General features: G+C 34.3%; 1 non-coding gene across 1 annotated transcript; it reads right to left on the reverse strand.

Moving 5' to 3' along the window:
* Window positions 1-21,207: 21,207 nt before the first annotated feature.
* Window positions 21,208-21,313, reverse strand: LOC138400420 (U6 spliceosomal RNA). Its single transcript, XR_011236306.1, has one exon. It is a non-coding gene; the product is annotated as a U6 spliceosomal RNA (small nuclear RNA).
* Window positions 21,314-24,271: the final 2,958 nt, after the last annotated feature.

Consider the following 24,271-nt stretch of genomic DNA (forward strand, 5'->3'; position numbering starts at 1 on the left):
AGAGATTAATCCATGAGAGGCTTGGAGCCAAGTGAAAAGCGTAGGTGGGTTTTTTTTTTTCTCCCTCCCTCACATTTCTGGCCATTGGCAGGCTTCCATGCTGCTAGAGAACCTTTCTACCCTCATAAGCCCAAAAGTGTCTGCCACCAGTGAACCAGGAGCTTCTTCAGGACAAAGCACCAAGCTGCCAGCCACCTTGGGGTTGCTTCCCATTGCCACAGACCTGAGCCAAGAGAGCACGCACCATATTGCTTTTCCACCCACTGTGTACCTGTGTCATCCCCAGGCAGCTTCAGCCCCTCAGTTCTTATCTTGCTCATTCCCACACAAATATTTCTGAATTCCAGCCCAAGGGGCTAGAGCCAGGAGCAGGTGGATCCTGAGAAATCTGTGTGATCCGAGAGCCTAGACGTTACAGGTGGGCTGCCTTCAAGAGAGAAAGACTGAGATGACCAGAGTGCTAACTCTCCTCCATTCAGACTCTTTCAATCCCCTTCTCCTCCCAACCTGTAGCTGCTGAGAGAGGTGACTGAGCTGAGCTCTCAGGAGTGGCTGTTTCCTTTCTGTTGGTGTGTATACTACACCAAGGCTTCCACAGTGAGTGAGGCTCAAACTTTTCCTGTTAAAGACATGTAGCAGACCAAGGGGTGCTCAAACCATGAGCTCCAGCTCACCAGCCCTCTCCAGTGTTGCTTGCCCAGCTGCTCCATCAAAGCAGGGCACAATCTGAACCAGAGGGACACCAAACCTGCTTGAGCACCCCACAGGCAACTTGGGCCCAGCACCCTTCTCCCTGGAACAGACAGGGGTTGATCTTTGGGGATCTGGGGACAAGCCAGCAAGTCAGATCCCAAACACCCAAGGGCATGTGGAGGAGATTAGTGAACTAAACTTGAGATGCAAGGGAGTCCACCTGGGCAGAATTAAGAGGAGAGTGTAGTGTGAATCTGAGCCACAATACACTTGTGAAGCACTGCTCCCCCCACAGGAAGGCAGTTTTCTTGGCCCAGGTCAGGATCCTGGACAGGGAAGCTCCTACCTCACAGCACGATTGCTCGAGAGTTCAGGTGGTTTGGGCTCCTGCCTGTCAGCAGATGGGAGTGAGAAGCAGGGAGGGGGGATAAAAATGAAACCCACTCCTGACAGCAGATTGTGAATCTCAGCCCTGACACCACAAGCAGACTTTCTGGCTTGGTGGGGCAGTTCAGCCCCTCACTTTTGGCTCTTCATGTTAGTGTGGGAGGGACTTTCCACCCCTGCTGAGACAGCTACCTTACTGGCTTTGTGGAGCCTGAAGGCAGGCTCATCTAACACAGCCCTGCCCAGTCGCAGTCCCCCATCGGCTTCTGCTGTGCTGGAGAATAAGGACTCACCTGGAAGTTCCAGGCCTTGCCTACTGCCTGGGGCATTTGAGTTCTTCTTTTGAGGAGCTACATCCAGTCACAGGTCCCCAAAACAACACTACAGCTGGTTCTCTCCAAAAAGCACAACCTACTGACAGGGAGGTCAATTCGTACAGCCTTTTACAATATTTACTGACTCAATTATACAGGGTGTGGTTGATTCTCACCCACAAGCATGACCTACTGTCTCAGAGATTAAACTGGGCATGCCAATATAATTCACACTGTTAAGAATACCACAGGGCTGGGGAAAGAGAAGGGATTTCAAAGACCTCCATCCTCCATCATAAACAAGAGACAGGGAATCTGCCCAAAGACATAGCTCATCACTGCTACAGCTTGAAAACAACTACTAATTGAGAAAATTACCACACCAAGGGTATCTATAACCAAAGCATACATCCAGAAACTGGACCACCATCAAAGCACCCACAAGCAAAACCAAAGGTTCTTACCCCATATATGCTACAGACACACCCCTATAAGTGAGGGCGGATAAAAAGCCCCATCTAAACAAAAGATAATACAAAAATTAGAAGTGATAGCTGCTCCAGATGAGAAGGAATCAGCAAATGAACTCCAGAAGTATGAAAAATCAGAGTGAAAGGATAGCTCCAAAGGGGCATACCAGCTCTCTAGCAATGGATCCCAACCAAAATGAAAATGTTGAAAAGACAGATAAAGAATTCCAAATGCGGATTGTAAGAAAGCTCAATGAAATCCAAAAGAAAATGGAAATCCAACACAAAGAAACCAGAAATATAATTCAGGAAATGAATGAATAATTTACTAAAGAGATAGATAAATTTAACAAAAACAAATAGAACTTCTGAAAATGAAAAATTAATTTAAGGAAATACAAAACACAGTGTAAAGCTTTAAGAATAGTCTAGACTAGGCAGAAGAAAGGATTTCAGAGCTTGAAGATAACTCTTTCAAATTACCAGTCAGTCAAAAATAAAGAACAAAAATGCAAGAGGAATAAACACCTATAAGAAATATAGGATTATGCAAAATGGCCAAATATAAGAATCATAGGAATTTCTGAGGACAAAGAACATGCCCAAGGGCTAGAAAACCTATTTGAGGGAATAATTGAGGAAAACTTCCCTGGTCTCCCTAGAGATTTAGACATCTGGGTATAAGAAGCTCAATAAAAACCTGGGAGATTCATTGCAAAGAGGCAATCAACAAGCCATATAGTCATCAGAATGGTCAAAGTAAGCACAAAGAAGGGATTTCTGTGAGCTGTGAGGTGAAAACATCAAGTAGCTTACAAAGAAAAGGCCATCAGGCAAAGGGCAGACTTCTCAATTGAGACCTTACATGCCAGAATGGATTAGGGCCCCATATTCAGTCTTCTAAAACAGAACAACTTCCACCCTAAAATTTTGTAGCCTACAAAGCTAAGCAGGATACACTTATCCAGACAAGCAAATACTGAAGGTTTTGTGAAGACCAGACCTGCCATGCAAGAAATATTCAGAACTGCATTATACACAGATAAACATGATAGACATGAGAGCTCATATAAAATACTAGCATAAAAGAGTAAACAAAGCAATAAGGTAATACCCCACATGATGAACAGAACAACACCCCACATATCAACCCTATCAATCAAAAAGAATTGACTGAATTCCCTACTCAAGAGACATAGGCCTGCTGAATGGATGAAAAAATACCACCCAAATATCTGTTTTCTCTCAGAAACGCATCTAACCCACAAGGACTCATACAGACTCAAGGTGAAGGGATGGGAATAAATATTTCACACAAATAGAAACCAAAAGAAAGAAAGGGTAGCTATTCTCGTATCAGATAAAATTGACATTAAACCAACAATGATAAAGAAAGACAAAGATGGTCATTATATAATGGTAAAGGGAGGAATTCAACAAGAAGACATAGCAATCGTAAATATTTATGTTCCTAACACAGGAGTGCCCAGATTCATAAAGCAATTCTATTAGATCTAAGCAAAGAGATAAATGACAGCATTGTAATTGCCAGGGACTTCAACACCCCACTGACAGAGCTGGGCAGATAATCTAAGCAGAAAATAAATATGGAAACAGTGTACTTGGATGTGACTGTAGAGAAAAATGGGTTAAACATTTATAGAACATTTTATCCCAAAACTACTGAATATACATTCTTCTCATCAGAACATGGAGCATTCTCCAAGACTGATCATATCTTAGACCACAAAACGTGTATCAAGTAATTCAAAATAATAGAAATCATACCATTTGTCTTCTCTGACCACAGTGGAATAAAACTAGGCATCAATTCCAAGAGAAACACTCAATTCTACACAAAGTCATGGAAATTAAACAACCTGCTGGTGAATGACTATTGGGTCAAGAACAAAATTAAGATGGAAATCAAAAGATTCCTTGAACTGAATGACAAAGGGACACAAGTTATTAGAATCTATGTTATTCAGCAAAAATAGTCCTATGAGAAAAATTCATAGTCTTAAATGCCTACATCAAAAAGACTGAAACATCAAAAATTAATAGTCAAATTACATATCTCAAGGAACTAGAAAAGGAAGAAAAAACCAAACCCAAAGTCAGCAGAAGAAAAAAAATAAATAAATAACATCAGAGCAGAAATAAATGAAATGGAAAACAAACAAACAAACAAAATACAAAGGATCAATTAAACAAAAAGTTGATTCTTTGAAAGGAGTAAAAAAATTGATAGATCACTTGCTAGATTAACTAGGAAAAGAAGAGAAAGAACCCAAATAAGCTCAATCAGAAATGAAATAGGAGATATTAAAACTGATACCACAGAAAAACAAAATATCTTTGATAAATACTATGAAAATTTTTATGCAGATAAACTAGAAAATATAGAGGAAATGGACAAATTCCTAGAAACACATAACCTCCTAAGACTCAATCAGGAAGATATAAAACTCCTGAACAGACCAATAACAAACAGCAAGATTGAAGCAGCAATAAAAAATCTTCCAACAAAAAAATGCTAGGCCAGGTGCAGTGGCTCACGCCTGTAATCCTAGCACTCTGGGAGGCTGATACAGGAGGATCGCTGGAGGTCAGGAGTTCAAGACCAGCCTGAGCAAGAGCAAGACCCATCTCTACTAAAAAATAGAAAGAAATTAACCAGACAAATAAAAATATATAGAAAAAATTAGCCGGGCATGGTGGCACATGCCTGTAGTTCCAGCTACTTGGGAAGCTGAGGCAGTAGGATTGCTTGAGCCCAAGAGTTTGAGGTTGCTGTGAATGAGACTGATGCCACGGCACTGTAGCCCGGGCAACAGAGTGAGACTCTGTCCAAAAAAAAAAAAAAAAGACCCATACCAGATGGATTCACAGCCAACAAATTTTAACAGACCAACAAAGAGGAGCTGGTACCCATAGTGCGGAAATTATTCCATAACATTGAGAAGAAAGGAATCCTCCCCAACTCATTCTACAAAGCCAGTATCACTGTGATACCAAAGCCAGGAAAGGATACAACAAAAAAAGAAAACTACAGACCCATATCGCTTATGAATATAGATGCTAAAATCCTCAATAAAATACTAGCACACTGAATTCAACAGCACATCAAGAAAATAATCTACCAGAACCAAGTGGGCTTCATCCCAGGGAGGCAAGTATGGGTCAAATTACATAAATCAATAAATGTGTTTCACCAAATAAACAGAATAAAAAAAAAAGACCATATGATCATCTCAATAGATGCAAAAAAGCATTCGACAAAATTCAGCACCCTTTCATGATAAAAACCCTCAAAATACTAGGCATAGAAAGAATATCTCTCAAAATTATAAAAGTTATATACACCAAACCCACAGCAACATCATAATGAATGGGGAAACGTTGAAAGCATTCCAACTAAGAACTGAAACAAAACAAGCAAGGGTGCCCACTGTCACCACTTCTATTCAGCATAGTGCTAAGTCTCAGCCAGAGCAATTAGGCAATAGAAAGAAATAAAGGGTACATGCACTGGGAAAGAGAAGGTCAAATAATCGCTTTTTGCTGATGGTATGCTCTTATATGTAGAAAACCCCAAAGACTTCAACAAGAGAATGCAAAATCTTGGGTTATAAAATATATGCACACAAATCAGTAGCATTTCTGTATACCAATAACCAACAAGATGAGAGTCAAATAAAAAAATCAATAAAATTCACAATAGCTACAAAGAAAACAAAATACCTAGGAATATACCTAACCAAAGAGGTGAAAGATCTCTACAAAGAGAACTACCAAACACTGAGGAAAGAAATCTCAGATGACACAAACAAATGGAAAAACATATCATGCTCAGATTGGCATCATCAGCATTGTTAAAATGTCCATACGACCCAAAGTGATTTACAGATTTAATGAAAACCCCATTAAAATGCTAGCCTCAAATTTCACAGGTCTGGAAAAAAATAATTCTACATTTTATTTGGAATAAGAAAAGAGATTGAATAGCCACAACAATCTTAAGCAAAACATACAAGTCAAAAAGAGCAAAAGACATGAACAGAAGCTCTTTAAAAGAAGATAGATAAATGGACAATAAACATTACAAAATTCTCAATTTCACTGATCATCCAGGAAATGCAAATCAAACCACAATGAGATATCATCTTACCCCTGTTAGAATGGCTTTAGTTAAAAAGTTCAAAAACAATAGATGCTGGCATGGATGCAGAGAGAAAGGTGTGCTTATACGCTGTTGGTGGGATTGAAAATTAGTACAACCTCAATGGAAAACAGTATGGAGATTCCTCAAAGAACTAAAAGTAGACCTACCATTAGATCCAGCAATCCCACTACTGGGTGTCTAATCAAAGGAAAATAAGTCATTTTATCAAAAAGACAACTTCACTTAAATGTTTATTGTACCACAATCCACAATTGCAAAGCTGTGGTATCAACCCGAGTGCCCATCAATTTAAGAGTGGATTAACAAAATGTGGTGTTATATGTATAACATGGAGTAGCACTCAGCCATAAAAAAGCATGAATTAATGCCTTTTGCAACGATTTGGATGGAACTGGAGACAATTATCCTAAGAAAAACAAACACCATATGTACTTGCTATTAAATTGGAACTAACCAACGAGCAACATGTTTACAGAAGGAAGTAAAACTTAATGGAAATAAGAGGGGCCGGGGGGAGGAAGAGCTGGGCAAAAATGTACTTAACATGTACAATGAACACTCTTTGGATGATAGGCACACCTCTAGCTGTGACTCAAGCATTACAAAAGTGATACATGTAACCAAAAAATTTGCACCCCCTTAGTACTTTGAAATAAAAAAAAAACAAGAGAAAAATATTGATAAACCATTACCAAACTGACAAAAATATGGAGAAACAGAAATGAGCAACCAACAAAGTAAACAAAAAAAAAATGGGAGAAGAAAGAAATATAATTGTCTATCACAACACTGGGTAGGAATAGATTAAATTCTTCCACTTTAAGCAAGTAGGTGTTTAGGTGGGTCAAAAAATACCATTGAGTTATATCCTTTTAACAACAGCAGGAAAATCACTACATAAAGAAAAAAGGAGATTGGAATTAAATACAATCAGCAAGAGGGTATTGGCCAAATGCCCATAGCAACAATGAGAAGGAAACATATTAGACATGCTAGAAATTAAGACCAAAGCATTAAGGAGAACAGATAGGATTATTTTTGCATGATTCAAAATTATATGAATGATAAAGTAGTTACAAACCTTTATAAAGCAAATAACAGCTAAATAAAACAAAAGCTTGGAAATTCAAGGAAAACTCAAAAAATACATTTATAATTATAGTTTTCAGTAATCTCTTTAAAGTTTGAGTAATGCAAAAGACAGTATCAACACAGAACAAAATACAATTGATAAAATAAATTTATGGGAACACATAGAATCATGGATATCTCATATAGAATGCATATAATTTTTATGTCTGTGGAAAATTTACAAAATAGCTCATGTAGTGGAACTCATAAATCAATTCATAAAATATATCTTTACAATTCCATCAAGTTGAACATTTTTAGTTACAATTTTTAGTCATCATTCAAAGAAATAGAAATATTAATAAATAATCTGATGACTGAAAAATCCTAACTAATTTTAAATTCAGAAACATAGCTCTAGAGTACCATGGGAAGTACAAGAAAATCCAATGGGAAATTAAAAACTATACAGAAAGCAATAAATATGAGAATGCTTCATATCAACACCTATAGGATAAAGCTTATATACTAAAAGAAAATTTATAGTTCTATATTCCATCATTATTTTTTTAAATGAATGACCAATTTAAGCAATTATAAAATGAACAACATCAACCTAAAAGGAATAGAAAGATGAACTTGATAAAAATAGGATGAAAGTTAATACAAAGAAAAAAATAGGCAGTACACATAAATTCAGAATTCATCTCATATTTTAAAAGTTTAATAAAATTCATTAAAAAAGGAGAAAGTAAACATATACATCAATAGGAGTGAGAAAGGAATAACAAAATATATTGGAGAAATCAAAAGCATTAAACATTATTCCACATTAAACTTTTATAGAACCCATTTGCAAAACCTCAAGGATTAGATGATTTCTAACAAATGCAAATTACTAAAATTGATGAAAATATTAGACAACTTGAAACAATCAATTACAATAGAAAGAACAGACTGTGTGTTTAAAGGCTACATTGTTGAAAAAAGGATCTGGTCTAGCTAAGTTTTAACTAGCCATTAGATAACTTGATTTCACTTTTATGTAAATACTTCAAGCTATAAAAAGAGATAAAGAATTATCCAGTTTATTTTATACAGCCAGGTTGATTTGTTTCCAGTCCCCAAAGGGAAATAATATATAGAGAGACAGAGAGAAAAAGAGAGTCTTAGAAACAGAAAGATACAGAGAGGCACATAGAAAGAGACAAAGAGAGGTAGAGAGAGAGAGACAGATCAGGGACAGAGGAACAGAGTGGAAAGAAAAATTATTTATGAATACAAACATAAATATCCTAAATAAAGTATTAATAAATGGAAGCAAGAAATGCATCAAAATGATATGTAGCCTAAGATAATAGCATTGTACAATGGAATGTTAACTTTTCACTATATGTTTTTTGAGTAATAAAATGTGATGTATAATTACTAAGCAGGATTTATTCCATTAATCAAAGTATGATTTAATATTAGAAATTTTTTCAAAAAATTTTTTTAAACTTCACACATTTGAAGACAAAATAAAGGGATAAATTCTATGGATAGATCCTAATAAAGCATTTGGCAATATCAAAATTCATTACAGTGAAAACTATGGGTATGATAGGAATATAAGAAAAAATAAGCAAAACAATTTACCAAAATTTTGAACAACATTATCCTACAGGACAAAATTGTAAAACCATTTAAAATAAGGAAGGCAATTGGAGCACAACTCTCACCATATCATGTACATTTGCTTGAATATTTAGTTATATAAAAAGACAAGAAATGAATAAACAATATAAATATTGGGAAAAGAGATAAAATTATTTTTCTTGTGGATGATATGATTTATATCTACAATCCCCATGTTTCCCTCCAAAGTACTGAAATAAACAATTGGATAAAGTGACTTGACATAAAAATTATGATTAAAAAATCAGTAGATCGTCTTGAATTTAGCAATAAACACCCAGAAAAACAAATAAGAAAATTAACCTATTTAAAATAACAAAAAAATAACAAAAAAATCAAGCAACCTTATATTAATAAATATTAATAACTTATTTATAAATTTAATAAGGAAAAGAATATACATGAAGAAATTGAGAGCACATTATTGAAAGACAAATCAAGATCTACACAGAAGTCATCCCTTATTCTTGGACATGAAGAAATAATGCCATGACATATACATTATCTCCAAATCAATATATGCACTTATTAATAGTATAATTAATCTAATCTAAATAAATTGTTTTTTGATCCCCCAAATATATAGTAACTAAAGCTATGTAGGATATGGCTACATAGGAACTAAGGGTAAAGAATGCACAGGATAAAAAGGAATTCATAAAAATTTTACAATTAAAGAATTAAGTTATCCACAGCATGAAGAAATTACATGAGGATCAGATTTTTCTGATTGAAAGACTAGAATATATTTGTAAAGATCAAAGGGAATTATTATGTACTTATATATGTATCTATACCTTGCTGAACTATCAAGTAATTATAAGGATAAAATCAATAAATGATGACCGTGAATGGATTCAGAAGGGCTATAACCAGAATGTCTTTCTTTTAGTTAAAAATTTACTAAAGGACGTGCTGCTGAAAATCTAAAACTCTATTTGCACCCTCCCATAGTCCATAACTTTTCTGGTCATGTCTTTGATTTTTGCATACATTTTAAAACCCACAAGATATTATTATTTTTACTATTTCATTTCATTTATTTATTTATTTATTCATTTTTGGTCAGTAGCAACAGTGCTAATATTTTTTGCTATTTTAAACAATCTCTGTTCTTTTACATTTACCCCAATATTTATTCTTTTTAGTGTTCTTTATTTCTGTTTAGTCACATTTTCCTATATCTTCAAATTGCTTATAATTTTTTTTAATTGTATTTAGGTTATTATTCATAAAACAACTGTATAGATCCAGATAATGGTTTATGTTGCCAGAAAGCTTTCCCCTTTCTCTGTGTTAGCCAGATTATGAGTAAGTATTAATATCATCCATCAATCCACAGTTAAGCTAGCGATAGCCTGGGATGCAGTTTAAAATGAACCACCTCTGGTTCCTCGTTGAGCCAGGTGTGTGGCCTTCCCATGGCTTTCATTGAGAAACTAGTGGTCCTCTACCATCTTAGTCCCAGAAGTCTACAAGAAATTCAATTCTCACCTTAGCTGTTTTTCTTTGCTGGATCCAATATGTTTGATATTCAGCAAATGTTTTGAGGGAAAACTGGCCGTGTTTTTGAGACAGGCTCCTGCACTCCATCAGGACTTTTTTAATAGGAATCATGAGAGAGGTTTATTTTAATTCACAGTTTAGAAGTGTGTATCTTTAATCACTACCTCTATTGCAGCTCTAGAACTCAGCAACTATTCCATGTATAAACAACTCTTTGAGGGTTCTGTAGTTTTCAACCTGTCATTCAAGAATTTACCTCAATTCAACTACCAATCTTCTGCTGATTTCTACTTCTTCTTGGGGTCTTCCTGGGTCAGGCCTGATACCTAGCCTCCCTACAAAATCAGTCACTGAATCCAAGAAGAAAACGGTGGCCATCTCTACTGTAGGGTTTTCTCCTCTTTGGAATTTGAGTTTACTATATTCCTGTGGCTTACACAGCTATTCGACACCTTGAAAACTATTTTTCTAGATGTTGTAGAGGGAGCACTGTTTCATGTGACCTATTGCATCTTATCCAGAAGTAGAAGTCCCCTTTTCAGTATGTGTTATTAAAAATGTTTACAGTCCAATTTATTATAATGAAAGATATTTTTATTTTTATCTCTGAGCTTTATTTTATAATTCTTTCTTGTCCTTTTGCATTATTATGATGAAAATAATTACTCTATAAATGAAGCAAAGATGCTTTATTGTTTCAACATAATGAGTAAAATTTATTTCCTGTATTGAATACAGTTTACCCTTTAAGTGAACAGAGACTGTTTCATTCAAAAACTCTTAAATCCAAATACCTTTATTCTCAGGTTTAAAGTCAATGGTACTTATAACAATTCTTTCAAAATTATAGAAAACCTTTTTTGTTCTTTGTGTAAGTAAATATAAACGCAAACCTAATTCAATGATACTTTGATACAGAAGATACATAAAATTAACTGATTTTATGTTAAAATACGACTCCTAGAATATAAAGATTTGTTGAACTTTATGGGTCTAATGACACATGACTAGTTGCCTCTTTGTTAAACTGTGTCAATGAGTACTCATTCTTTCAAGATTCCTTATTAAATTGCTGAGTGAGGCATTTTGTAATTCTAACTAATTCACAACGAAGACTGCAGGACTTAAATTAACATTTTATGTTTCCCACAATATCAACCAGTGACCAAATGTCCTAATTTGCTCAGGACTGAGAACTTTCTGGGACATGGACATTTGGTTTTAAAAGAAGGAAAGTCCTGTGCAAACCAGAACAAGTTGGTTACTGTACTAAGAACTGAGTACAGTTTATTGAAAATAAATTATAGAAAATAAATTATAATATGTTCATAATGCTTAGGGTTTATGTAACATTTAAAAATAATTATAACTCAACAACTGTTATTGATTTATAAATGTTTATTATTAATAAAAATATGAACACAAAACACCCAGGAGAGAAAAATCTCACAATAAAATTAAAATATTTATAACAAGAGTCAGAATTATATAATAAGCAAAACATTGAATTTGGAATCAAATGATCTACATTTAATTTCCAATTTGCCACTAAGTAACTGTGTGGCCTTTGGCACATCCCTGAACTTCTCTGAAACACACACATTCCTAATCTATAAAAAAAGTATAATGATGTTTATCATATCTACCTTAAATGATTGTTTTTAAGATCAAGCAAGGTAGTGCATAAAAGTGTTAAACAGTGTTAAACTAATGTTATTTATAAAGTGATATATTCAAAATATAGAAAATTATACAACATAATTTGGTAATTAATTCATATCATCATTGACAATGTGTGACAACATCCAAAGGATTATATATTTAAATCTCCATTATTTACCTATTCTATGATGACTGAAGAGTAAATAATTTAGTCGAGTAAAAGATTTTCTTTTCATTAAGATTAAACCTCCAGCACTGAATTGTACATCCTTACATAACTTTTTTTTTGGGGGGGGTCACATATTATTAATATTTAAACATTTGAAAGCAAGTTTTATCAATCCTTTCCTGTGGCCACAAATTGAATATATTCTAAATTTCCAATGATTAATATAAATCACTTGCTCATAAGAACATAAATATATATGAATGTTCACAGTGTAATGTGATACAGATGAATAGAATTTGTATTGAGCATTTAAGAGAGAGAATATGAGAATGTGTGAAAGAAGAGAAGATGCTTGAAATGGAGAAGCTCAGCAGGCATATCAAGAAGAAGGCACTGGCTGGGTACAGTGGCTCATGCTGTAATCCTAGCACTCTGAGAGGCTGAGGCAGGAGGATGGCTTGAGGCCAGGAGTTCAACACCAGCCTGAGCATGAGCGAGATCCTGTCTCTACTAAAAAGTTAGCCAGGCATAATGGCACACACCTATAGTCCCAGCTGTTTTAGAGGCTGAACAGGAGGATCATTTGAGCACAGGGATTTGAGGTTGCAGTGAGCTATGATGATGCCACTGCACTCTAGCCCAGGAGACAGAGCAAGACCTTATCTCAAAAATAAATAAAAAAACAAATAAATAAGGCAGCATTGTAAGTCAAATTATAACAATTGTGAAGGCAAGACAATAGGGAAAGTATATGGAACATTCAGGAAATTAGTTGTTCAGTTACACTGAAGTACAGACTAAATATAGTGGCAAGGCAGGACAAGAGATACAATTATTGGGACAGGTTAGAAAATACTCTAGGCAGAGGTAGTTGTAATCATTTGGAAGCTCAATGGTCAGCATGTTTTTTGCTATCAGGTAGGCACTACTAGATGCCAACCCAGTGTGTTTTCCTAATATTCATTACAGATAGAACATCATTACTTTTTAGTTCCCAGGGTGTCTAGCTAAAATGTATTTTCCAGACTCCTTATATGTAGAGATGGCAAGTGAAATAATCTTTTTTTAATTTCAGAATTTTACAGGAGTGCACATGTTTTGGCTACATGGATTGCTTTTGTACTGCTTGAGACAAAATTATAAGTGTACCCATCACCCAGTTAGTGTACATTATACTCATTAGGTATGATTTTACTCATCCCCTCCTCCCCCTCCCAACTGTTTAATTTCCATTGAGTTTCCTTCCTGTTATGCATCTGACTGCTGTTCAGTTAGTTCCAATTTAATAGTGAGTACATGTGGTGTTTGTTTTTCCATTCTTTAGATATTTCACTTAGGGTAATGGTCTCCAGTTCCATCCGAATTGTTTCAAAAGGTATTAATTCATTTTTTGTGGTGGAATATTACTCCATGGTATATGTATACCATATTTTATTAATTCACTCATTAATTGATGGGCACTTGGGTTAATTCCACACCTTTGCAATAGTGAATTGTGCTGCTATCAACATTTGAGGGTAGGTGTCCTTTTGATAAAATGACTTTTTTTTTCCTTTACGTAAATACACAGCAGTGGGATTGCTGGATCAAATGGTAGGTCTACTTCTAGTTCTTTGAGGAATCTCCATATTATTAATATTTTCCATAGAGGCTGCACGAGTTTGCAGTCCTACTAACAATGGATAAGCATTCCTGTCTCTCTGCATCCACTCCAGCATCTATTGTTTTGGGGCTTTTTGATAAAAGCCATTCTCTCTTGGGTTAGATGATATCTCATTGTTGTTTTGATTTGCATTTCCCTGATGATTGGTGATATTGAGCCTTAAGCAAAAGGAAAAAATCTGGAGGTGTAATTTTACAGGGCTTCAAACTATACTACAAGACTCTGGTAACCAAAAGAACATGGTATTAGCACAAAAATAGAGACATAGACTAATGGAACAAAACACAGAACCTAGATATAAAACCATTCACATATTGCCATCTGATCTTTGACAAAGCAGACAGCAGTATACACTGGGGAAAAAGAATCCCTATTCAGGAAATGGTGCTGGGAAAATTGAGTAGTCACATGTAAAAGATTGAAAAAGGATCCCCCCTATATCACTCCCCACTCACAAAAATTAATTCAAGATGGATAAAAGACTTAAACCTAAGACATGAAACCATAATAATTCTAGAAAATTGTTGGAAAAACTCTTCTAGATATTGGCCTAGGCAAAGAATTTATGAAGATGACCCCAATGACAATCACAGCAACAACAAAAATAAATAAATGGGACTTTATTAAATTAAAAAGCTTCTGTACAGCCAAGGAAACAATCAATAGAGCAAATAGACAACCTACAGAATGGGAGAAAATATTCTCTTGCTATACATACAATAAAGGGCTAATTGCCAGAATTTGTAAAGAACTCAAGCAAATCAGCAAGAAAAAAATCAAACAATCTCATTAAAAAGTGAGGAAAAGACATGAACAGAAGCTTTTCAAAATAAGATAGACAAATGACCAATATGAAATAATATTGATTCTTCAATATAGTCTGCTATATTGTTTCCCTAATATAGGCACAGGTTTTTCTTCACTTTCCTTTTTTTCCTTTTGACTACTGTAAAGGCATGAGCCTGGGTAAGTACTGTTGTCTTGTGACCGTGACGGCGATAAGCATGGGGACAAAGGACTGCACAGAGTTGAAAGATGAAAAGCACCTAGAATTGTGTCTCATGTTGTCATGAACCATAACATCAGCTTATCAACAGCATCATTCTGGACTTATTATGTGAAATCAATAAATATTTGCTCCTTAAACCACGACAGCTGATGCAGTAGGTATTAACAGGTATTTGTTGACTAATCCAAGGGATGCATATTCAATGCTAAAATTCTTGGATTTTAGAACAGTTTGGAATCATCGGAAAGATAATAAAGAAAAAAATAATAAAATAAAATAAAATAAAATTCTTGGATTGTATTTTACAACCAGTAGGAAATCATCAAAGTATTTTAAGCTGAGGATTAATATAATCACATTTATGTTTTAGAAAGGTCTCTCCTACTGCACCAGAAATAGGCCATAGTAGCTATTTAAACTGTAGTAATTACATGAATAGTACGTCATTGTATGTTTAGGAAAACACACAATTTTAAAAATAAATGCAACCAAGAGTGGAACATTGCCAGATATCCTAGTTATAGACCAAGCTATAGATCAAATTCTAAGAATTTCAACAGAAATTCAGGCTCTAGAGAATGTGTATTTAAGATTTATGTTACTCCTATGTAGGTTAGGATTGATTGGAATAATTGTATCTGCCACTCCAGACCTATATTCCCATCTCTACTCATAAGTGAATATGAGGAGAATGGATTAAATATCAATATGGATATTATGAAATATTTTTGATTGCTATCTTCTTGAAAGACTAAAATAAAATAAGGAATCTTTATAAACATCATCTCATTGAGGTAACTGAAAAAATACTTTAAAACATGAGTCCTTTTTTGCTAGAGATGTACCACTATTACTGTGGTATTATCCACAGAGAAACGATCACAAACAACAATAACAAAAATCACCAAAAAGCTGTCAAAAGAATCCTGGATTTTAGCATCACTTACTACTGTATGGTCACTAAAAGTATGAGCTCTGGACTGAGAGAAACCCATGTATGAATCCTACCAAGCTCTGCTGTATACTAAATGTATTACCTAAGGAGAATATGTCTGAATATTCCTAAGAATGAATTTCTCTCATCTTAATTGGGGATTATAACATATACATATAGAGAACTAAGAGATAAATGGGTTACTTAGAACCTGGCACATAGTAATCATTCAATTCAATGGTAATCGTCATTAGTAGTATAATTATTACCATTATCACTACTGTCTTCATCATTATTCCCTTCCATTAGGAGAGAAAACAACTAATTCAAATGGAAACAACTTCTTATATAGATTTTCTTTACTGTGTACTTTACATCCTGTCCATTCTTAATTATCCATGAGAGAATTTGGCTGCAATGATCTATTTTAGCCTGTCTTAATTCTGGGATAGCTTCTTCCATGAACTTCCGGACTTTATGTCTGCCTGCAACATTTAATGTATATTTAACAAATTCAAAATTGATTTTAATAGTAAATTCAGGTAAATAAAAAGTATAGTGGTAACTACAATGCAAAAGCTTACCTAATGCATTTTAAAGCCATCATCACTTGTGTTTTGAGTGACTCACATTTTTAAAAACATTTTAGTAAGTATAATAAAAATTCTGATAAATTGAGAGGTATATGTATTTTGCAGGATCATTTGAACACTAATGAATTAGACATGACTTGAAGTTTATTATAGAGCCATTTAATTGACCAAAACCACTCTTTCCTAGAATGTGGTTCTGACCTCAATTTTTAGGCAATACCAAAAATGATACATAAGCATTGGTATCCCTAGAATATATATTTAGATTATATTATAAAACAAAAGCAATTCTGAAAATACAGTCTACCAAAAATACAAAGAATACCTGCTAATTTGTTTAAATCTTTGTTAAAAATTCTTGTAATATTTAACTGAAAATGTTGTTAAATTCTTGTAATATTTAACTCAAAATGTTGTTTTTGCAAAACACTCTCATGTAGATATTTATCTGAAACTGGAAACTCTGTAATAAAGTCTATGCTTATACAAATGAGAGAAGGAAGATGTAGGTTTGAGAGCTTCCTGTGCAGTGAAAATCACATGCTATGCATCTTCAAGAAAAGGCTTATTATATTTGTATTTTGAGCACTATGAAACTGAACCTTGGCGACTAATGTTGTTTTTGTGTTGCTTTGTGTTGTTATGATAAAAATGTTTATTTTCACTTTAAGTGAGAGCGAGCGGTTTCTCCCTTAGAAATAGGACAATATAGGGAAGTGTTTCATATTGTTATAGAATAAGCTTGTTCTTTCCTCTCTAATTGTCTCAAAAGAGACATTAACCATAAGCAAGAATTCTTTTTTCTTTATCTTTTTTTTAAATTTTAAGGTGTTACAGGGATACAAATCATTTTGGTTACATGGATAGCTTTTATAACGCTTGAGTCATGGTTATATTAATAAGTGTTTCTGTCATCAAGATAGTGTTCATTGTGCCCGTTAGGAAAGTTTACATTTAATCCCTCCTCGCCCCTCACCCTGCTTGATTTCCACTGAGTTTAACTTCCCTTTATGCACATGTGCTTATCAATTAGTTCCAATTTAATAGTGAGAACATGTGGTGTTTGTTTTTCCATTCTTTAGATACTTCATGTAGGATAATGGTCTCCAGTTCCTTCCAGATTGTTGCAAATGACTAAGTTAGTACTGTGGTGATGAAGGAGAAAGAGAAGAAATTAAGATCTTCCTGATGATTAAGAGAAAACAGCCAGAGAAAGAATTTCTGGAGAGACAAGAAAATTAAAAAGCTTCTGCACAGCCAAAGAAACAGTCACCAGAGTAAACAGACAACCTACAGAATGGGAAAAAATTTTCGAATACTGCACATCAGATAAAGGACTGATAACAAGAATCTATTTAGAACTCAGGAAAATCAGTAAGAAAAAATCAAACAACCCTATCAAAAAGTGGGCAAAGGACATGAATAGAAATTTTTCAAAAGAAGATATAAGAATGGCTAACAAACATATGAAAAAATGCTCAACAGCCCTAATCATCAGGGAAATGCAAATCAAAACCACAATGAGATATCACTTATCTCCAGTGAGAATGGCCTTTATCAAAAAGTCCCATAACAATAAATGTTGGCATGGATGCCAAGAGACAGGAACACTCATACACTGCTGGTGGGACTGCAAACTAGTGCAACCCCTGTGGAAAGCAATATGGAGATACCTTAAACAGATTCAAGTAGATCTACCATTCAATCCAGCAATTCCATTATTGGGTATCTATCCAAAAGAACAAAAGACATTCTATGACAAAGATACCTGCCCCCAAATGTTTATAGCAGCACAATTCACAATTGCAAAGATGTGGAAACAACCCAAATGCCCATCAATTCATAAGTGTATTAGTAAAATTCGGTATATGTATGCCATGGAGTATTATTCAGCTATAAGAAATAACGGTGATATAGAATCTCTTTTGTTCTCCTGGAGAGAGTTGGAACCCATTCTATTAAGTGAAGTATTCCAAGAATGGAAAAATAAACACCACATGTACTCACCATCAAATTGGTTTCCCTGATCATCACCTAAGTGCACATTTGGGAATAACACTAATTGGGTGTCAGGCAGATGTGGTGGGGGAGGGGATGGGTGTATACCTACATGATGAGTGTGATGTGCATTGTCTTGGGAATGGACACACTTGAAGCTCTGACTCGGGGGGATGGGGGGCATGGGCAATATATATAACCTGAACTTTTGTACCCCCATAATAAGCTGAAATAAAAAAAAAAAGAATTGTGCAGTCATTTGAGATAAAGACTTTTGAGACACTGCTTCTGGAAGAGCACATACTTTCATCTTGTCTGCCAACTCATATTGACAAAGGCTTTTGTGGAGGAAGAAAGAAAAGTATATTCAAACTTTACAAGAAAAAGTACCACAATCTCTTTGAAATAGGAATAAGGACTTCATGTAGTTACCAAATTGACCACCTGTCTTGAAGCCATGTTTGCCCTAGAAGAGTTAGGGTGTTAAATTCATTTATATGAGTGAGTTACCAAGTCAAATCAATATTTGTAAAAATGGGGATGATGGCCATATATTAACACTAATCATGAATTGAGCCTATACTTTAATATTATATTAGTTCTATAAAACAAATATATGTCTATGGAAAGCTGGAACATTTTGACATGCCCACCCACAATAGAAGTATTTGTATTATCATCAGTTATCCTGAACTAAAAAGCAAATTGTTCACTGAATGCATGTATCACTCTTCTCTGGTAGTTTAAGGGAAAATATTCATATTCATAATTTTGATGCTCCAATTATTCTGTTAATCCTTGGTCTATATGCTTCACATGTTTAACACTCTGCAATGAGAAAATATTGAGCCTGAGAAATTTTAAGTTTCTGTTTCATTTAAAAAAAATAGTAGAAATAAATAAATAAATGAACTTGAGTGAATCAAAGAAAAAATAATTAAATAAATGTCAAAATAGAAAACAAACCAATGGCTACAAAGATATCTTTAGTTAGTTTCCATATTATTGGATAGAAAGAGCTTCCATAATTTGAAAAGAAAATATTATTTGTTATTCATCCTACCTTTACTATCTCTAGAATGTTTTAGCTTAGAATCATTTTACTTCAGTATATGAACGGCAAAGTGATCAAAGTATACAATAATTAATGATCTCTTTTTAAAGAGACTAGATTACTACTTTCTTTGATTAGATTTCTCCAAAAGAGCACCAACTTTATATATAGTGGTCATCTTTTTGTATTCACAGTTTTTTGAAATATGAAATGCATGTTTCCTTCCTTTTTATTTTTCTTGAATTATAAACATAGTTCGTCTTATATTATTCCTTCTATTTTATACACCACGGTAAAGGATGAGTTAACAGATGGAACTTTACTTTCCAAGTCATTTATTTTAAAAGCTTTCTATGGAAGGAAATTTTCTGCTTTTGTTGCATAGAGCCAAAAATTTTTGTGCTTTTTACTTTCTCAAGTACTAAAATGGTCAAAGTGACTTCATCTCTTTTTTTTTGAGGAAATAGTTTTTTATTCCTCCAAAGCACCTTTAACTCAGGCTGCGATTTAGAAATGTAGACTTAAAGGCATACTTAACTTAAACAGCTACTCTTACATGAATGACCCAATTTACCATCTCAGGGATGAATTTTAGGAGTAAAGGTCAATTATCATGACTGGAAAGCGCTTTATAATCAAAATAAAAGAGAACAATATTCAAATTTCTAGGATTTTTCTCAAGCGATTTTTTTAAACACTTGTGCGTATGTACACAAATGCAATTAAATTAGAAACAACAATAAAAATGAAAAATAATATTAAATACAGACAGAGATATTTAAGAAAATCTGTGTATAATTCCATGTGACTTTTAGCAATGTATTGAATGAATGAAAATAATTACCCCAAATATTATGCACATAATTTTTCTTTATAGTAATTCAATTATGTAGATTCAAATAACATAAAATGATCTGTGGAAAGCATAGAATTCTTAAATAATAACATTTACTTAACATTTAGTATTGTCTACATTATTAAAAATGCATCTGATGAGGTTTCCTAAGTACTATGGTATATCACTATACTACCTATGCAATCAAATGCTTTAAAAATTTCTGGAAAACTCAATTTTTCCTGGAAAAACAGAGGTAATTGGTTTCAATTTAGATGTTTAAAAGTATCAGTAAATTTTAGAAGTTTTGCAAATCATAATCTTCTTTCTCTGTAGAAAAGCTTTAACAAGATTCCCATAATATGAAGCTAAAATCCACGTGAAACATTGTTCACATTCCCCAACTCACAAATGGCACACAGGACTCTCAGTTACTCAATCCCAAAAATAAGTGTCATCCTTGATTTGTCTCTTTCCTTCAGAATCCCATATTCAATATGTTAAGAAGCCATCAACCTCCAAAACATTTTTGGAATCTCACTGTCTCCATCTCCACTGTTAAAACTATAGATTCAAATCTTTGCTGTTGCCCTAACTTACCCAATATTTTCCCATTTCCCCATTCTTGGTGCCCTACCAACCATTTTATACATTGCAGAAAAGAGGACATTAAATTAAATTAAGTAAAATAAGTCATGGGAGAGTAGTGAGAGCAATTTTTCAACAAATTACTTTGGGCCAATTGTGGGCTAATTGGATATACCAATGGGGGAGGAGTGAATTTGACTCTTATATCAAAGCACACACAAAAGCAACTGCAGGTGAATTGTTTTTCTAAATATAAAATGATGAAACTTCCAAAAAATTTGTAGTTACTTTATCTAAAATGCTGACATCCAGAGTGTATAAAATGAACTCACTCAAATTAATAAGAGAAAAACATTCAATGCCCTTTCCCTACTCCAAAAATGTGCAAGAGAACTTATTTTTATATGTAATGTTTCAAGAATTTGAGTTTATTCTTTGAGTAAAGGCCATTCTAATCTTCTCTGTATCATCTAATTTCAGTATATATGCTGCCAAAGTGAGTGCAGGGCAAGAGAACTTGAACAGGCATTTCATAAAAGAGAATAGCCAGAATGACCAGTACATTTTTTAAGGCAATGAAAATTAAACCACACTGTGATACTGGCAAACATCCAGCATGGTTAAATTTTAAAAGATTGATGATATTTACTGTTGGGATGATGTGGAGAATGAAAACTTTCATACACTACTTTTGGGTAAATAAAATGATACAAACATTTTTGATAGCTATTTTCTGTATCTTCTCTGCTGAATATATGTATTCCCTATCACTCAGCAGTTTCACTCCAAGGTATATACCCAACATATATCTGCACATAAAAAGGCTAACATGTACACAAATGATCCTGGTAGCATTATTAGTAATGGCCAAAAACTTAAGACAATGCAAATGTCCTTCAACATTAGAATGCATAGATACTTTGTGATATATTCATTCAATGGTATATTACACAGATGCTTCTCAGTGACTATATCCCAATAAAGCCTTGTAAGTTGAAAATATCGTTAAGTCAAAAATAAGTTTAAGATATCTAACCTACCAAACATCATAGCTTAGCCTGGCCTACCCTAAACATGCTCAGAACACTTACATTAGCCTATGGTTGGGCAAAATAATATCCAAAAACATTGGCAAATAGTACGCTACAGACTGTGGGTTGTTCATCCTCTTGATCATATGCTTGACTGGGAGCTTCAGCTGGCTGCCACTGCCCAACATCATGCAAGCATATCCTACTGCATATGGCGAGCTCAGGAAAAAGATCAAAATTCGAAGTTCAACACAGGGTTTCTACTCAATGTGTATAACTTTTGCACCATGATAAAGTAAAAAAAATCATAAGTTGAACCATCATTGTAAACTGAGGACTGTCTATACAGCAATGAAAATCAATGATGCTAGTATAACCACAAAATGTGTGATCTTCACAAAAAAATGAACAAAAAGAAGCCAGAAATATTGGGAGAAAAATCCAGATATGAAATAGCATATACTGTGAGATCACACTTAATATTATGCTTAAAATATGGAAGACCATCCTATGACATTAGAAATAAGGATAGTGTTTACCTGGGGGGGAGGAGGACACTGGGCTGGGGCATGTACAGACCTCTGGAAGATTATCAATATTAATGTCATGCTTTTGTTTGTTTGATAGTCTCTGTGGTAGTTCCACAGGTGTTCCTTTTATTCAGTCTTCACACATGATCTGCACACTTTTCTGTCTGTGTGCTACCCTTCAACTAATAATTTATAATAAAAGCCAATTACCATGTTGAGGACCTTCCAATGATTTTTGCCTCTTGTGTTTATTCCTTTTATATGATTCCTCTTCCCTTCGATGCCAATAAGGTCCAGGCCATATAGATTTTTTTTGTGTGTGTGACTTTCAACAAATGTAGACTGTTTCTAAGTCAAGATATTTTCCTGGAATTTTCTTTATGAGTGTGCAACCTTATCATTCTGGCCTTGACTCAAATTTTACTGTCTTGTAAGAGGCATCCCTGAAATTCTAAAGGTTTTTTATGACTTCTAGAAAACAACCATCCAAACAAACAAACATGCAAACCAACCCTGTTTCTTTTCTTGTGACTCACAAAGTTCTATGTAATATGTCTCTCCTATTTCATTTACCTCAGTTTAAGCACATTCTACTTATACTCCATAACTCTGCTGTCTGAACTGGCCTGCTTGCTAGGGCTTTAATGTACCGAGCATGATCTAGCCTGAGGTCCTTTGTGTTAAGAGGTCTTTCTACCTGGAATATTCTTGACTATTCTTTTGCCACATCCCTGAGGTAGCTACTTTTGTGTAAGTATTCTTTCCTGACCACTTGTTTTCTTCTATACCCAAAGTGTAAGCTCCATGTTGGCTGAGGCTTTCACTTGGTTTTTGACACTAACTAAACATACGCTTAGACAATGCCTGGCACAGAATAAACATTGGATAAGTATTTATGGAAAGGAAGAATAAATGTGCTAATTGTTATATAATCCCATGGACATGATCTAAACTCAGAGCAATGTATTGACCAAGGAAACACTACCCACACACAAATTTAAAGATACTCCAGGGTTATTGTGCATATTTCTCAAACACTGTGAAGCAATTGACTGAAGCAATATCTTTAAAAACATTTTTTCTTCCATTTTCCTTTGAGTCACCTGTTTTCCAATTCTTGGTCTTCAATTCCCAGCCCATCTCACTCCTTCCTCTACTCATCCTTCTTTGGTCCAAGTTTTAAATCCCACAAAGCAAAAACAAAACAACAAAAGCAAGCAAACAAAGGAAAGAAACAATGACACCAACAAAACTCAAAAATAATTAGGCTGGAAGTCAGTATTTTTTTCAGAAATTAAGGAATGGGAAGAAACTTAACAGGGTAAAATTATCTTCTTTTTCACAAGTAGAGAGAAGCAAAAGCCTGAGATTATTCATATATTAACAGTGGTAAGTCACACATGGTATGACCTAGAACAGAAATTCCACACTGATTTTAAAGGAACCCCCATCTGAACTTCAACACTTTGGGATAATGTTACAGGGATCAGAAATGGTTTGACAAGCTATGTATTAAGAATGATTTCTAATTATGTCATAGTTTTAAGGTAAATAAAATTATGTGCGTCTTTTGCTATTATATACAATATGAATATGTTAATGTTTTTGAAATAAAATGCAAATTTTAATCTCTTAAGGTCAGGAACCACATGTTATACATCTTTGTATCTAACCCATTTTACTGAGCATACTATCCTTTGCTCATTGCTGAGATTATGAATGATGGTGCATTATAAGAGGGCTGGGACTATTTATGAAGCAGAAAAGACTGAATGTGGAAGGAAGATGGTCAGTGATACCACTTTTTTTTCTTTTGAGACAGGATCTTGCTTTGTCGCTCAGGGTGGAGTGCAGTGGCATGATCATAGCTCATCACTGGTAAATATCCAGTAGTGGGATTG

This window comes from Eulemur rufifrons, chromosome 19 (assembly GCF_041146395.1).
Source record: "Eulemur rufifrons isolate Redbay chromosome 19, OSU_ERuf_1, whole genome shotgun sequence".
NCBI lineage: Eukaryota > Metazoa > Chordata > Mammalia > Primates > Lemuridae > Eulemur > Eulemur rufifrons.